The sequence below is a fragment of the Diabrotica virgifera genome, chromosome 5 (assembly GCF_917563875.1).
Source record: "Diabrotica virgifera virgifera chromosome 5, PGI_DIABVI_V3a".
NCBI classification, from domain to species: Eukaryota; Metazoa; Arthropoda; class Insecta; order Coleoptera; family Chrysomelidae; genus Diabrotica; species Diabrotica virgifera.
Genome location: NC_065447.1, coordinates 129,684,325 through 129,698,965, shown reverse-complemented (window position 1 = coordinate 129,698,965; position 14,641 = coordinate 129,684,325). Strand labels below are relative to the sequence as shown.

Sequence of the window (14,641 nt, the reverse complement as noted above, 5' to 3'; positions counted from 1 at the left end):
ATGCATGCTCCATGAGAAAAGAAAATATAAAACTAATTTCATCCTTATTATGTCTCAGATGGCGTAGCTACTTTTGCTATAACTACTCAATGCTTTGCTACTCTACCTACCTACATACAATTTGTATTGTTTTATCAAAAAACAAGCATTTACATACTCTGCAAATTGTATATTTTTTCTTTGCATTTTCATATGAAAAAACCGCGGTATTTATCTTGAACTTTTTTTGAACAAGGTGCAATACTTAGGTAATATTATTATTAATAAAACAAAGTATATTAAAATACAATGTTAAAAACTTTAATAATATTAGCAATATTTAAAAACTTCAATATATTATATTATAGTATACATATTATGAATCAGTAGAAACGATTATATTTAAATTTGGTAAATTATAACTCCAATCGACCAGAGCACGACCACACAACCCAAAACACAAGTACGCAAATATGGTTGTGTGAAGCGTGGCTCGAAGCCGTGCAATTTACGAGACTCGCTCGATCTGTAGATCCTTGTGTCCTCATCTCGCCAATTAATGATTCTTTTGAGAAAGGTAAATTTCCAGAGTACCTAAAGACAGCTATCATTATTCCTCTTCATAAGGGTGGTGAAAAATCTAATTCCTGCAAGTATATGCTTAAGTTAGAAAATGAGTTGTTAAAAAGACTTATAAAGGAAATGGAGGATAAGAACAGCATTTTAAAAGAAAATAATGGTCTATTATTACAAAGAGTAAGTTTTTTAGAAACAAAGTTATCTGAAAAAAGTGTAAAAACTAACAAAAACAAGCAATCCACAGTAAACAGTAGCCATCAACATCAAGGTCATGCCATTAGTGAAAGTGAACTACAGCTCAAATCTATGGATATCCCACAGAACACAAATTTCGCACATAGAGGTATATATTAACATAGAGGGAGCCTACCTTCCGCGCTTCCTGACGACAAGATCTCATGGACTGGTTTGCTGCATCTCTTTCTAACACATTGTATCGAAAATCTATGATGACATTCAGTGTAAATATAGGCACGGAAGAGCAGGACAACTGTAGCAGCTTTACTATGCGTAAGAGTGAAACAGCACTAATCCAAATAAAAAAGATGGTGTCGTCACTTCGCTCTGAACGACACTCTCTCTATGCTAATATATAACTCTATGATTTCGCACAACCCACGCCGGTGAATCGATTATATCGTGACGTAGTTAAAATCGACAGTAGTTCATACGTACCAAAACTGTCAGCCACTCCGTTGACAGACGACAATGTTCAAAAACAAATGAACAAAACTTCTTGTGATGTTTCAATTACCGAAAAAGGGTTGGAGATTGATGCTGAAATTGTTGATAAAGCCTCACTAGACGATAACTACACCGAGGTAATGAGGAGAAAGACAAAACTTCGCACTAGAAGAAATATTGGCACTGCAGAAATAGCTCATGGTGATAGTGGTAGTGGTTTTACAGGAGAGGAGAGTAAGGTTTGGCTATACCTATACAGAGTTAGGAGGACATCTACAGAAGAAGATATTCGTAAATTTTTACGAGACAAACGAGGAATGGAAGAGAAATCTATTATGGTTAAGGAGCTACCCAGCCAAGAAAACATGCTAAAGCGATTTGTGGTTTCAGCTCCCTTCAACAAGAAGGATGATATGTATAAATCGGATTTCTGGCCTGTTGGAGTTGGTGTAAAAAGATTCCACATGAATCGATATAAAGAATTTTTAGGCAATGGTGGTGGAAATTTTTGAAGAAAGATATAACAGGTCGGTTAAAAATTGCACATGTTAATATTCGTTCTTTACTTCCTAAAATAGTTGATTTAGGTAATTACGTTATTGATAAACAATTTGATATATTTTGTGTATCTGAGACATGGCTCAAGCCAACAATACCGAATAATGCTATACAAATTTATGGTTACAATTTAATTCGTCAGGACAGAACAGCAGACTGTCGAGGTGGAGGAGTTTGTATGTATATAAAGAATAATTTGCAATTTTCTGAAGTTAAATTTGACAATCACATAGAACAAGTGTGGATTAAACTCAAAATTAATGACTTGTTGTTAGGTATAGGTGTTGTCTATAAACCACCAAACTACATAATTAATACCTTTGTTGAATCTTTTGAAAAATCTCTTGCCGATATGGTTACAGATTGTGATGAAATTTACTGTTTGGGTGATTTTAATGTTGACTTACTTAATTCACATCTGAGTCCAGCTCATAAAATTAATGATTTACTTGACAGTTTTAATTTGGTACAGATTATTGATAGGCCAACTCACATAACCCTTACATCGCAGACTCTGATTGATTATATAATTGTCTCAAATGAAAATAGAATTAACTCCTTTGGTGTATGTTCTGTTGATCACATAACAGATCATGAGCTTATTTATTGTGACATCAATATCTTCTCGGAAAAATCTGATCCAATCTTTAAAATTGTTAGAAATTTCAAACACTTTGATGCAAATCTTTTTTTGCTTGATTTAAACTCTACTCTGTTTACCAACATCTATCACATTGAAAACATCAACGACAAAGTAAAATCCTTAAGCAGCTCCATTGTGGCTCTTTTCGACAAACATGCTCCCTTTAAAAAGATTAAAGTCACTAAAAAATATAATCCTTGGTTAACAGATTATGTGAGACTTCTTATGTCACTAAGAGACAAGGCTAAAAAAAAGTGGCAGAAAACTAAGGAGCCAGCTCACCTTAACTACTACAAAATGATTAGAAATTATACAACATTAGCATATGAGAATGAAAAAAAAGCCTTCTTTCAATACAAACTGAATGTGGGTGGAATAAAAAATGCTTGGAAAAACTTAAAACTCCTTAATATTGGGAAGAATGAACACATAATTCCAGAAATTTTAAAAGAATCCTATGAGATTAATCAGTATTATACATCATGCATCCCACAACTACCAATCAATCAAAATACAATTGACTATTACTTAAATACTGTACCTAATCGAGAACTTTTCTCCTTTTCTCCAGTACCCTGTGATTTAGTGCAAAAACTGTTATATACTCTGAAATCTAATGCTTTAGGCTCAGACGGTTTGAACTTAAAAATGTTACTTCAATGTTGCCCATTAATCATTCCTTATATAACGCATATCATGAACTGTTGCCTCTCTAATAACTATTTTCCAGATGAATGGAAAAAAGCATTAATTAGACCCATACCTAAATGTAACAATCCAACTGAATATAAGGATCTACGACCTATCAGTATCTTGCCAACTCTATCAAAAGTGTTAGAACGCATCATGGAAATGCAGCTTCGCGATTATATTTCTAATAATACCATCTTAACTGATTTTCAGTCCGGGTTTAGGCCATTTCACAACTGTGAAACAGCACTCCTTAAAATAACTGATGACATTTTGAGAGAAAGGGATGTGGGTAAAGTTACCATTTTAGTTTTGATCGATTTCTCTAAGGCATTTGACACTCTTAATCATTCGCTACTTTGCGCAATTTTGCAGTCAATAGGCTTTTCCGTGGATGCATTGAATATGGTTGAGTCTTACCTGCGCCATAGGAAACAGAGCGTCAAAGTAGATGAAAGGTGCTCTGATTTTTTAAACATCTTGTCAGGGGTGCCTCAGGGTTCAATTTTAGGTCCAATCTTATTTACTTTATACACCACCAATATTGGGACTTCTCTTAATACCTGTAATTTTCATCTATATGCAGACGATACACAAATTTACCATTCATTCTACCCGGTTGACAGCGCAAGTGCTATTGAGACTGTTAATCAGGATATTAAATCATTAGTTGATTGGGCAAGAAATCATGCATTAAATATAAATTCTAAAAAAACTAATCTGGTGGTTTGTGGTCCTAGCCGGTTATGTCTGGAGATGAGTAACACCATTGAAATAGTTGTTGATAATGAAATCATTAAACCTGTAACTAGTGCTAAAAATCTGGGTTTAACTTTAGATAATCACCTAAAATTTACAAAACATATTAACACCTGTGTGAGTAAAGCATTTCTCAGTTTAAGAACAATTTATCATAATCGCCGCTATTTATCTTACAAGATAAAAAGAATACTGTGTGAAAGTTTGGTTTTGTCTAAATTTAACTATGGTGATGTTGTGTACGGGCCTTGTATTAGTTCAGATGACAGGAGAAGAATTCAGGTGGTTCAAAATTCGTGTCTTCGTCTTATCTGTGGTGTAAGAAGACACCACCCTATTTCTCACAAACTAAAACACGTAAAATGGTTGAGCATGGAAAGGAGAAGATATCTACATGCTGCTTGTCTATTCCATAAAATCATCAAAAACTCATTACCAGCATATCTTTTTAAAAAAGTTATATATAGAACTGACATACATAATGTTAATACAAGATATAAAAATACAATTACAGCTCCACCACATCGTACAGAACAATTCAAAAACTCATTTACATATCAAATATCAAAAATATATAATGGATTAGCAAAAGAATTAAAATTAAAGTCGATTGTATCTTTTAAGAAATCTCTTAAAACTAAATTGCTAACTGAGTAACACATGTGCCATAGTTAATGACCTGTTATGTAGCATGTATAGACTATGTGATAGTTTTTTTACAATATTTAATTACAAAATGTTCCTATTAGTCACGGTTTTTAAAATGTTACAGAACATGAAATATATATATATATATATATAGATATATATATATATATATATATATATATATATATATATATATATATATATATATATATATATATATATATATATCCTACTATCTTCCTAGCGTCCATACATTGCCCGATAACTATCCACTCGGCGTCCGTGGAAATCGAGCGTCCGTATACGGACGCCGAGATGAAACCTTAATAAAAATTTGTCATTGGTCAGTTTTCTTAGAATACTTCTTCTTCTTTTTGATGCCGTTGACTAATAATACGAGTGCACAAGTTCTCTTCATGTACAGAAGAACTTAGATTACTATAATCAATCATTAAGCGAAATTATTTCGGACGCTTAAAAGATAGTTAAGTAAATTTTTCGTATACTGTAGCGTATAAAGTAGTGTTAACTGTTTATCACCAGAGGCGCTCTTTTCAATATACGTATACTTTTAGGTATACTGCATTTTATGTTTACGATTTCTCAGCGTCCATTAAATAAACTCAAGTTTTGATCTTGCCACTTCTGAGCGTCGTAGACTTGGCAACCGTGGCCAACGTGGTATTTAGGAGGAGTTCACTGCGGAAGGAGGACTAAGGCCCGTAATTCTTTAAAAATTTACTGCCGACATTGAACAAACTTTTTGCACTGGTTAAAATATGGTTTTCATCCAATTTTGAAAAAATGTGAAAATGTTGAATTATCCACGTCCGTCTGTCGGTAAACACAACTCCTCCTTTACTATACCAGCTAGAATGACAAATGCGGCGTCGAATAAAAGCTAATAACCCAAGAATGGTACCTACTAATGGTAGGAATTTGACCTAGAAATTCCGGATTTAGAAATACAACCGGAAGTACTGTTTTCAACTCACCGGAATAGTACAAGCGATATATTATTCGACGCGCCTTAGCAAGAGGAAAACAAATATATTCATCCGGTTTCATGACTGTCTGTGCGTCTGTCCGTCCGTCCGCAAATATATCTCCTCCGTTATTAATACGGATGGAATGACAAATGAGGTGTCGAATGAAAGCTTATAACCCAAGGATGGTATCAAAGATGAAAAATTTGAACTCGGATTTCCGGTTTTAAATTTGCGACCGGAAGTACCGTTTTAAAGTCACCGAAATAGTATGAGCGATATATTATTCGACGCGCCTTAGCAAGACGAGAACAAAAATATATATCCGGTTTCATGACTGTCTGTCCGTCTATCCGTTCGTCCCCGAATATAACTCCTCCATTATTAATACAGATAGAATGACAAAAGAGGCGTCGAATGAAAGTTTATAACCCAAGGATAGTACTAAAGATAAGAAATTTTACGTCGGACTTTCGGATTTAGTGTTGGAATCAGAAGTTACTGTTTTAAAGTCACCGAAACGGTATACGAGATATATTATTCGACGTGCCTTAGCAAGATAAAAGCAAATGTATACTTTTGGTTTTTATATCATCTCCGGTTAAAAAGTTCTAACCGGAAGTGCCATATTATAGTCGCAGAAATAGTATATCTGACATAGAAGCGTATTGAAAAGTCGCGCTTGATTTTTTAGTTCCGGTTTTGAAGTAATTTCCGTTTAATTTTGTGCTTACATTCAACCGCTGACGTCTTCCGAACGCACCCAATGATAGAGAAGATGAGGATGATGTTAATATGGAGTGAGTAAATTATATGATAACGTGAAAATCGGCGGACACAAAGTGCCAAATCCGAAAAGTGTGTAAGTAATAGTCAGACAAAAAGTGAAAATTAGGTAATAGTGCGAAAAATTGCAACTAATTGTTGTATACTAATATACAGGGTGAGTCATCAGTCACCACTAACGGGACGGAAGATTACAGCGAAAGGGTAAAAGGTTCGAAAAAATTTTAAATATAGCTTGTAAGTTAATAAAATCTAAAGTAAAATGTAACGTACAGTATATAAACGAATGGACACTAAATAGAAAAAAATAATGGAATAGCCACATAAGAAGAATGGAGGAGTCACGTGTGTTCAAAATAGTAAGAGATAAATCACCAATCGGTAGAAGAAGTATCGGCCAACCTTGCAAAAGATGGAGTGACAACCTTCCATAGAAGTATCAATCCGCCAATGAACAAGCCGGATTGCTTATAAAGAGGATAAGGAAGAAGAATAAGAATAAAAAATATAACTTCGATACGTCGCAATTTATTGAGATATCCTGTAATAAGCTGCAATTTATTGGGACATCCTGTATATTTCAAAATAATTTTATAATGTAGGTTTTATCAAGTTACAGACTAATAATTTAAAAATTTTTACTCTTTCGCTGTAATCTTCCGTCCCGTTAGGGGTGACTCACCCTGTACTTATACAAGGAAAATTTTTTATGGAAGTAATTATTGTTGTTATTATTTACATCAAAATAAAATTAAAGCTGCACTTGTTTTTTATCGTTTAGTTACATCTTATCTAAAGCATTAATAAACATGTAATGCAACAATTAGTAAAACTATTTTTATCAGATCTACATTATTTATACCATACCTATAATTTCTGTCTATTAAAGAAACAAGTATTTATATTCCATACTTCTGTATTGTATTGTATAAATAAATATAACTGAAGTTAATATTTGTACAACGCTAAAAAATGTCGAATGCGAATGTGTCACATTCCTTAGTTTGTGTTGTAAAATTTATACAATTATTCAATTATGTAAACTGTCCAAAATACTAAACTGCTGAGAAGACGAAACGCACGTGTTTAAACTCTTGTGCGGATCTTGTTTCAGTATTTTGCTTCCAAGAAATTCTTGTGGGATAATTATTTATTATTTCATTTTTAACAGATTTTCATTATTTGATTAAACAGGGTGTTTGGTAAAGAATGGGCCATAGCTTAACCTCAGGTTCCTGAGGTTAAAATAGGCCGATTTAAGCTAACTTACCTTAGTACAAAAGTTTATAATAACCGAGATACAGGGTGTCAAATTTAAACTTTTTTTTTATTTATTATTGAATATTTCCTGACAGGTATGAGACAACAACATGAAATTTGGTATATGGGAGTTTTTTGGGTCGATAAAACTAAATTCCCTACCAAAAATTATGTATTGCCCAGAGGGCGACACATACGCCTTTCAGCACTCATTTCTTACGTTCAATTTGTTTTATCCCTCACTCTGTATCATTTTGACATTAAAATTTTTATTCTCCTATTAGTTTTACTTAAAAAAGGTATACTTCTTTCATCTCCATAAACTCAACCGTTTTCGAGATAAACGCATTTTAAATCTGCGATACACCATCATTTTTAGCATAATATTGTAGTTACACCCGAAAAATAACTTAAAACCATAAAATTATCCAAAAATGTATCGCAAATTTCTTCAAATGGAATTTGCGATGCAATGACATAAATTTAAGAACTAGCACAATTATTATGGTTTTAAGTTATTTTTCGGGTGGAACTACAATGATATTATGCTAAAAATGATGGTGTATCGCAGATTTAAAATGCTTTTATCTCGAAAACGGTGGAGTTTAGGGAGATGAAAGAAGTATACCTTTTTTAAGTACAACTAATAGGAGAATAAAAATTAAAAATGTCAAAATTATACAGAGTGAGTGATAAAAAAATTGAACGTAATAAATGAGTGCTGAAAGGCGTATGTGGCGCCCTCTGGGCAATACAGTAGAACCTCGGTTAACCGATTTCCGGTATTTCGAGGCCATCCTATTTTATAAATTTTAATGAATTTTATAAATTATAAAAATGATAATTGATTCACATGTAGTGTATTTGAGATTCAACTGAGAGATCGTTCAAATTTGTCAGTTGCGTCTACTACTTGTAGCAAAATGTCGTCTTCCGATGACGATATAATTGCTTTAGATTCTGTTTTGTCTAAACTGAGAAGAAAGAGAGTTGGTGTACATCCTATTAATCGAGAATAATTAATTTATGGAGAATATCATCATGTATTTCAAAAATTAAAAGAAGATAATGAACGATTCTTCCAGTAGGTATATGAGAATGACTCAAGAGACTTTTATTTATATTTTGGAGAAAGTGGAGTATCATTTAAGGTGATACAGTAGCGATCAACAGGTAGCAAAAACGCGTTCCAAGATTGCGGCTGTAATTTTGAATATTTTTTCGAGATATCTGGCACACGTATTCGTAATATAATGAAGAATGGCGGTACAGAGCCCAATTTGAAAATATATTAATATGTGGAAATTACTCTGTAATTAAATACAATATTAAAAAAACGAGCCTGCACCGCCATTAAGAAGGACAAAAAAATACACTTTCTTCAAATAAACTTTTTTATCCGATGCCTAGATTTTGTGTCATTTTGGAACTACATACTAAAATTTTTTATTTCATTACTTGCCCTGTACCGCCATTCTTTATTATATTACGAATACGTGTGCCAAATATCTCGAAAAAATATTCAAAATTACAGCCGCAATCTTGGAGCGCGTTTTTGCTACCTGTTGATCGCTACTGTTTGATCTTAACTAAAAACTGGTGTAATTTACATAAGCAAGCTATCCTTCCGGAAGAAAAACTTGTTATAACATTGAGGTAATTAAATTTGTGTTAAATTTATTTTGGGAATACCTAAATCACACAAAATTACGGTTTAAATAAGATTGACTTTATTACTTTTGTTTATTATAATGTACAATTTATAAAATTAATCCATTGCCTCCTTATTCATTGTAAAATCACTGAACTCGCGCGACAAAAAGAGGGAATAAACTAAATTCTCATTCGAGTAAACATTAAAACCGCGCGGAAAAAACTAAATTATCATTCTAGCAAAAGCGGTCACGCGGGTTGAAGCGGTTGGCCCGCGCGACCTGCTTTGACTATGTTCGTGTACATTTAAAGACGTGCATTCTTTTTGAAAACGTTTAAAAGCGGGCCCGCTGTTTAACCGTAAGCGGAAACCGCCTCCACTGTGTGCGCCGACTAACAATCGTCTTTATATTGTACTATATTTAGGTTACGTTCCGTGTTATCCGAGTTTTGCCGCATCCGAGGTACTCTCGGTCCCAATTACCTCGGTTAATCGAGGTTCTACTGTACATAATTTTTGGTAGGGAATTAAGTTTTTTCGACCCAAAAAACCCCCATATACCAAATTTCATGTTGTTATCTCATACCTGTCAGGAAATATTCAATAATAAATAAAAAAAAGTTTAACTCTGACACCCTGTACCTCGGTTATTATAAACTTTGTACTAAGGTAAGTTAGCTTAAATGGGCCTATTTTAACCTCAGGTACCTGAGGTATCGACAAGACTACCATTCATAAGGGTAGTTACCGATTACCGGATGACATATATATCAAACAACCAAAATATCAAAACTTCTCCTTTTAATGGAACAAGGTGGGGCTGCACAATTTAAAGGAAAGTCCTTAAACGATATAAATGTGGATCTTGAAGAAAATCTGTTAACTACCGATGAATATGCCAATTACAGAGGCAACTGATTTAATTCCAGAGGTAAATATTTGTGAAAATAAAGCTTCTGGCATTAATTCTAGTGTAGCTTTGTCAGGAGCAAGTAACTCCAGCAAAGAACAAAACAAAAAGGAAAAAAGGTCGTTGATGCCCTGGAAAGAGGCACAAAAAACAGTTGTCATCAAATATTTTTCAGACCATATTAAAAATAAAAAGCCTCCTAAAAAAAGTGAATGTGAAATTTTAAAAGAAATATATTCAAAGTTATTGAGCAACAAGGATTGGCTCAAAATTAAGGTATTTATTTATTCAAAACCAGTACATGAAGAAAAAGTAAATTTAATGATTTTTTTTTATTTAAGAAAAAGTAAATTTAATGATTTTTTCATTTCAAAATTATGTAATTTTCAATTAATAAACCTTTTTTTTTATTTTAATAAATTTTTTTATTAAATCGAACTGTCTAATTCTTTTGGTATGTCGTTAGACGTTCCCAATCCTTTAGAATACACTAATAAAACTCATTACCGATGGTTGTATCATACGGAAAACCAGATCACACTGTATCATTGTTGTGAAATATTGTGGTTTCCCAAAAGGTGTACACTGTGTAGTCTGTGAATATTTGTTATTCTATCACGAAACAAAGTTGGGGTTCATTGTGTGGAAGGAACAATGTCGAAACAGTCATAAGCAGTTTTTATTTAATTGAAGCAATCGATTCTATTTCATAATGACATCTTTTATCATAAAACAATGAAATCTTTTGAACATTGCAACAAAATTTATTACAATTTATTTCCAATACAGCAGTTTCGGCAAGTTCCATTTCTCAAGTAATGTACCTATCATTAAGTACTATTAAAAAATATAGTTTCAGAGAAATTTAAAATTTGTCGCAAATTATGTACCAAATATACAGTATGGTTCAAATGAAAAGAATAAATTCAAATATTTGGGTGAGTACGTTATCGGCCCGTCAAAAAATACGGACCGATAACGTACTCGCCCATAATGCTGCCCCAAACATTATCATAATAATGAAAATTAAGTTTATGTACTAGACAATTATTATGAAAAGTAGATTCGTCTGTGTAAACAATATACTTTTAAAAAAATCAGGTTCTTCTCCAACTTTATCAAAAGGCCAAAAAGAAAAATTTAAACGTTTATCATAATCCTGTTGTATTAAATGCTGGTGTAGTTGAGTGTGATACGGATGATAGTGGTTTATCTTAAGTCTTCTACATAAACTCGTTTGACTGATTTCCAATTCTCCCGAATTTTTTCTCGAACTAGTATTTGGGTTTTCAGTAACAGAAAGTAGAACATCAAGTTCATGGAGGTCGTCACAAATCACTGCTTTATTTTCATTTGCCTTGTCGTATGTAAGATTACCAGTAGCACAGCACGGAATCTATTGAGAAATCTCAAAAACTTCCTTTTGTGGGTATTTTCTATCAGGATACTTTTGAGCGTAAACTTTAGAAGCTCAGAAACAATTTTTCAAACATTCCCCAATGCAAAGTACACTCCATGTCGACTCTTTAGTAGATAGCGTAATTCTTCATTTTTAGGAACAATTAAATCTAAATACTAAGCACGAATGTTTATATTTTTGACAATTACCAGACCGTAGTGGCATAAAACGCCAATGTCGTACAATGACATTAACTAACTACATCTTTTGTTTTAAAATCGATGTAATCATTAATAATTTATATAATTGTAAATTACGTAAAAACTGTGACTCCTTGTTATAGGACATCCTTATACCATTCGAAAGAGAAAAGTTTGTTTATTATTATGATTAATTAATATTCATGGGGTTCCATTTAAAATAAGCCTCATGTTACACATTGAATAATCCAATAATGAAACTGTAAATTTTGAACACCCTGTAAACAAATGTTTAACAGTCAATCATGAAATACATTCAACCAATATCCAATTATTTAGCTGTAAGAGTAAATTTGTTACAATTGCTTAAATAAGTTGAGAATGAGTCTTCTTTTAAAACTTTACATTTTAAGAAAAGTCGACATAACTCGGAACACTCTGTACATAGGTGTAAGGAAGCCTTATGAAACTATACCTTATTTTTTACGCACAATTAGAAAATGTAACAAAATACATGTGTTCCATAAGAAAAAATATAACTTTAATACACAGCAATTTATTGGTACACCCTGTATATTTCAAAATAATTTTAAAATGTAGCTTTAATCTACTTACAAACTATTAATTTAAATTTTTTTTCAAATCTTTTACTATTTCGCTGTAATCTTCCGTCCCGTTAGTGGTGACTCACTGGTATAATATGCCAAAAAATTATAATTTAAAAATAAAAATCGGCCTGTTCCGGGATTTTTCCTTAAAGTCGCCGGCTTATGAAAAAACGAATTTATTCCTTTCATTTGCACCATACTACTGTATAATAACATATTATGTAAACACCAAATTCGATACGCTTTCGGTTAAGTATCAAATTACCTCTATTCTTCACACATGTAAAATGTTGAAACAGTATATTTTCATTAATCTAATATTGTGGAAATATGACATCGTCGCAGGGCGCCCACTAATCGCTAGAGTAAATTATACCGTATAATTGAAGGACGCCCAGATATCGAAAGAGTCAATTTTCGCGTATTCTCTGGACGCTAAGCGCTTGTTTTACAAAAGGACGCTGAGTGATGGAAAAGTTAAACTTGAGAAATGAATTCTCCTTGGACGCTCAGTGATCGTTCTGTCAACGGACGCCCAGCGGATAGTAGGATGCAAATATATATATATATATATATATATATATATATATATATATATATATATATATATATATATATATATATATATATATATGTTTGGTTATCCAAACATGCGAAATAAAATGGTAGATAACCAAACGATGGTGGTTATGGTAGATAACCAAACATGCGAAATAAAAAGAAGATTAACTCTTGCTTGGGCAGCCTACGGAGCTCTGAGAGACATATTTAGGAGCAGTATACCGATCGGTTTAAAAAGACAAGTGTTTGACCAATGTGTGCTACCGGTAATGACATATGGAGCAGAGACACTGACTCTAACCAAGGCAACAGCGTCGAAAATGCGGGTTGCTCAAAGGCGCATGGAAAGATCCATGCTGGGCGTAACTCTACGGGATAAAATAAGAAATGAAGATCTCAGACAAACAACCGGTATCGCAGATGTTGTAGAACGTATCACCAGGCTCAAATGGAACTGGGCAGGACACGTCGCCAGGCTGAAAGATTCAAGATGGGCACGAAAGCTGATGGAGTGGAGACCAAGAGAAGATAAACGAAGTAGAGGAAGGCCGCCTACACGATGGGCAGATGATATCAGGCGGATTAGTAAAAACTGGCAAAAATCAGCACAAAACCGTGAAGTGTGGAAACAATTGAGGGAGACCTATGTCCAGCAGTGGACGTGAATTGGTTGGATGATGATATATATATATATATATATATATATATATATATATATATATATATATATATATATATTTTCTCTTGCTTAAGATGAAAAGCAGAGGTGCTGATTTCTTGAACTCAGTACCAACTGATCTTCGGCATTTTTTCTTTCTTGTTGTTATATTATGCATTTATATTTTGTATGTTTTTGTGTACTGTATGTACTTGAAGGAAAAATAAAGACCTTTATTATTATTATTATTATTATTATATACCTATTGCATTACTACCGGTACTCCAAAATTATTGAGAGACTCATAAAAGCATGACTTATGTCCTTTCTTGTTGAAAACAACATTTTATTACAAAAGTTCGGCTTTTTAAATAATAAATGTACTGCTGATGCCATGTTTTCTGTACTACATGAGGTTTATCAAGCACTGAGCAATAATCTTCACACTGCCACTGTTTTTTGTGACTATGCCAAAGCTTTTGATTGTGTAAATCATGAAATTTTGATAAAAATAACTAAATTTATATGGAATTCGAAGAATTTCTTTGAATTGGTTTCAATCTTACTTGGATAGTTGGAAACAACTGGTTAGAGCAAATAATACAGACTTTAGTCTCCAAAATATTGTATGTGGGGTCCTCTACAAACCACAAGGTTCAGTATCAGGTCCTCTACTTTTCCTTACGTTTATTAATGACATCCCTAGTTTAAAAATTAATGGAAAAAATTTTCTTTTTGCTGATGATACCAGTATTACTTGGAGCAACTCAAATATTGCTACTATACCTTCTGATCTACTCACGATAAAAACCTGGTCCGATTCTAATTTACCTTTTTTTAACATAAAACAGTAGCATTATCCTATACAGGAGCTCGTCAATCTTTACCTCTTAACACATTCACAGACACAACTGCATATGAAGCCACTTACTCCATAAGATGTGTCTACATCTAAAGTGTGTCTGTGAATGTGTTAATAACAGCCAGATCAGTATCGTTGATTCTGTAAAGTTTCTTGGTATTTTTTTTAGATAGCAATCTTAAGGGTTAAAAGGGTCTAAAGGGATAAACATTCACTG

The 14,641-nt window shown here is 33.0% G+C and overlaps 1 long non-coding RNA gene across 1 annotated transcript; it reads right to left on the bottom strand.

Moving 5' to 3' along the window:
- Positions 1-278: 278 nt before the first annotated feature.
- On the bottom strand, positions 279-1,132 carry LOC126884414 (uncharacterized). The gene is made up of 2 exons (XR_007698021.1): positions 929-1,132; positions 279-626 (listed from the first exon to the last, which is right to left on the bottom strand). It is a non-coding gene; the product is annotated as an uncharacterized LOC126884414 (long non-coding RNA).
- Between the last annotated feature and the right edge of the window lie 13,509 nt (positions 1,133-14,641).